Source organism: Emydura macquarii, unplaced genomic scaffold (genome assembly GCF_026122565.2).
Source record: "Emydura macquarii macquarii isolate MOO-44397 ecotype Brisbane River unplaced genomic scaffold, CSIRO-AGI_Emac_v2 contig_3024, whole genome shotgun sequence".
Lineage (NCBI taxonomy): Eukaryota > Metazoa > Chordata > Testudines > Chelidae > Emydura > Emydura macquarii.
Genome location: NW_027133161.1, coordinates 2,066 through 5,897, shown reverse-complemented (window position 1 = coordinate 5,897; position 3,832 = coordinate 2,066). Strand labels below are relative to the sequence as shown.

The window sequence follows — 3,832 nt, the reverse complement described above, 5'->3', positions numbered from 1 at the left end:
ATGGAACAGCTGGAAGAGCAGAGTGCCTTTTACACTGCTTTGCTAGTGAACAGCAAGCCCTTCAGACTCTATTCACTGATAGTCAATAGCATGTAAAGTCACTCCTTGCAAAGTTACATGAATGCTTTCCCAGACACTCATGAACTAAACACAGGGTGATACCTGCACATTCTTAACTCCAGCCTTGCACCCCGAGAAATATGCATCTTGTCCTGGCCAGTACTCTGATGAACAATGCAAGTTCATTCATTAGTATGCCATTCCAGCAAAGGGTAATGAATATGCATCAGCCTTTGTTAACCTGAGTAGAGATTCCCCAAACACTTGAATCAGAACAAAATGGTTTAGCTAAAACAATAAGACAAATTTATTAACTAGGGGAAGATAGACTTCTAGTGATTATAAGGCATACAGTTCAGATTTGGTTACAAAAGAAATAAAAGGTAAACATGCAAACTAGTTCCTAAACTTTACCAAGCTAAACACGATTTGATAGCAAAAAGGTTTTTCTCACCCCAAAACTTTCATCACCTTGCTGACACATCAGTATGTCTTTGTCCCTGAAAAACTGGCTTGTGGGCGTTACCCAGAATTACAGCATATTACAGAAATAATCATACAGTAGAATCTTATAACTCCATACACAGTGTTGCTACACATATTTCAACAAGACAATAATGTTCATTAGATTACGGGTTTTCAAATGATAACTCACAAGGCATGCTTTGTATAAAATATAACATAATCATATAATGGGGTGAACATGGGATACAGGGTGTCACACGGGGTACGGTGTCACACGGGCTACAGTGTGTTATAGAGGGTTAGGCACTTTTGTAAATTCCAATAAGCACTTATATAACCTTTGAAAATCTGGCCAAGGTTACACAGGTCTCCTATGTCCCAGGTTAGCAATCTAGCCATCCTATTTATGCTTATTTTTCATTACGGCTTAAGAAAGCAGTCCCCCAAGAAGGACTTGTGCTCCTAAATCCCCTAAGTGCACTTGAAAACCTCCTTTATAAACACCAACTTACATCTAATGCTCCATGAAAGTAATGTGTATTAAAGTTTATTAATACCTTTTGCAGACAAGTCAGATGACAAAGACTGATGAGGTATGCCTACTCATAACAAAGAAATCAGTTATAATACCTAAATCCTAATACAGCTCTTTTCATCATTAGATCTTAAAGTGCTTTACAAACAGAAGTCAATGGTTTTAGCCTCATTTTACAGATGGGGAAACTAAGGCACAGGGCAGGGAAGTGACTTGTCCAAGTTCACCTGGCAAGCGAACATCAGAGCTGGGATTAGAATGCAGCCTTCTAGAAACCCAACCCAGTGCTCTATCCACCAGCCCACACTGTCACAAATAGACAAGTCATATTGATCTATTTGGTGTTCTCACTGTAAATGTGCAACTAATTCATTATAAATCATTGCACCAACACTAGATGTTACTTTTTGCTAATTCAAAACATTTCCTGATGAAAAATGGAATTTTCATTAAAATGGATACTCCACTGTGAAATAGGTTTTTTTTTTAAAGAAAACTATTATGTAAAAAACAATCACCATGGATTTCTGCTGTTGTTGTTTTAGCAACTAACCCACCCTATACAATCCCTCCAGAATTACCCCAAATTCTCAGGACCCCATTAACGACTGTGTCACTACATTTTCATCCCGGTGTAATTCCAATGAAATCAATGGATCAGCACAATCAGTAACAAACCAGGATTTTTACAAGCAAGGATATTTTAGAAAGTGATTGATTGGACATCCTAATCACATAGCATGCATATAGCAACTCCCTGACCATGTGAGATACATGACATGGCATAGATCTGTTCTTTTGTTGGACAGATAGAGAGCCTGAGGCACAGAATCATTTTTATTAACTCCAGAATTAACTTCCTGTGAATATTGACAAATATTTTTTTAAAAAAACTTCACAATCTAGAAGGCTCAAATGAGACTTAGGGTCCAAAATCCTGTTAATATTTGTGTGTCTCCCTCGGACCAGTTCTACCTTTCAAATCACTATTTCTCTGCAGTGCAATTGGAAGAACTTTATTTCTTCTGAGTCATTCCCAGTTCTCATGATGGATACACATTCTCTCCCTGTCTCCCAAGGAAAGACTTAGATTTGTAAAGACACCTTAAGGATTTTGAGGCCCAAATTCCACTAACTTCAGAGGGAATTGGGTGTTCAGTTCCATGACATGGCCATGAAAATCTCAGATTAAGATGGCTCTTTCCTCACTGAGAAAAGGATTTTCCTCAATAATATCTTGATTCCATTTTTCATCTCAGTGTTTCTGAGGGTGTAGATCATTGGATTCTACATTGGGGTGATCACTGTGTAAAGGACAGAGACTGCCTTGTCCACTGCAAAATTACAAAAGGGCTGAGCATAGATGAAGATGCCTGGGATGAATATTAAGATGATGACTGTGATCTGGACTCCGCAGGTGGACAAAGTCTTTCGCTTCCCTTCTGTGACATGTGTCCGTATCTTGAGCAAGATGACAGTGTAGGAAATAAGCAGGATGATGAAGATTATTATGAGCAGTAGCCCGCTACTGGAGACCATCAGCAACTCCACTAGGTAGGTGTCTGTACAGGCCAGTTCGATGACTTGAGTGACATCGCACTAGAAATTGTCCAGGACATTTGGCCCACAGAAAGGTAACTGGATGATCAAGACAATCTGAACAATGGAGTGAGAAAAGCCACCCAACCACGCCCCAACCACTAGCCCCATACACACAGCCCGGTTCATGATAGTTAAGTATCACAGTGGTTTATGAATGGCCATGTACTGATCGACCACCAGCACCACAAGGAAAAAGACCATTGACCCAGCAATGAAGTGGAAGAAGAACATCTGTGTGATGCACCCGTTAAATAAGATGGTCTTACGCTGGGAGATGAGACTTGACAGCATTTTTGGCGCATTGACTGTGGAATCTCTAACGTCTATGAGGGCCAGATTTGCCAGTAGGAAGTACATGGGAGTGTGGAACCGGTGGTCAGTAATCACTGTGGTGATGATGGTGAAGTTTCCCACCCAGGTTGTGATGTAGATCAAGAGGAAAACAACAAAGAGGAATTGCTGCAGTTCATGATTCTGGGTCAGACCCAAGAGGATGAATTTCGTCACTGTGCTGGTGAGATTGCCTTGTTCCATTTGTTATCCTTGGAATACACCTGGAGAGGACATAGAAATAATCAGTTGTTTTTATAGTCAGCACAGAGAACATCTGACAGTCTGGAAAATTATGACATATCATAGAATACGGGCAAAAATAATTAGAATCATCAAGAATTTATATGGTAGGGCAGAATGTGAGGTCAAAGATGGTGACATTGGCAGTGACAACTGGGGTGATGCAAGGATGTATTATGTTCCCACTATTGACTATTGTTGCGGGGCCGACTGAAGAAAGATTGAGCCGGGTGGAGTGATAAGGAGTGTTTATTCGGTTACAGCCTCTAGACCACTCATTCCCCTTCGCCTCGCGACCAACAAGTGAGCCCCAAGTTAACTACTTTACAACTTTTTATCTTAAATAATATGTATATACACACACTTCTACAACGCCCCATGAAACCCCTATTTGGTGATATAAATGGTTATAAAATGAATATTAATGGCTATAGCATATAATTATACCCACCCCTATTTATTACTTACCACTTAATCAGCATGGCATAAACATTTTTGCTATGAATTTGCCTCTCTTGACAGCAGGAATGACCATATATTTCCTGAATGAACCATCTGCAAGGGAAGAACCAGTGGGAGATATCCTGAGCTTTCTCT

The 3,832-nt window shown here is 40.0% G+C and overlaps 1 pseudogene; it reads right to left on the bottom strand.

Moving 5' to 3' along the window:
* Positions 1-2,248: 2,248 nt before the first annotated feature.
* On the bottom strand, positions 2,249-3,196 carry LOC137141248 (olfactory receptor 4D1-like; annotated as a pseudogene).
* Positions 3,197-3,832: the final 636 nt, after the last annotated feature.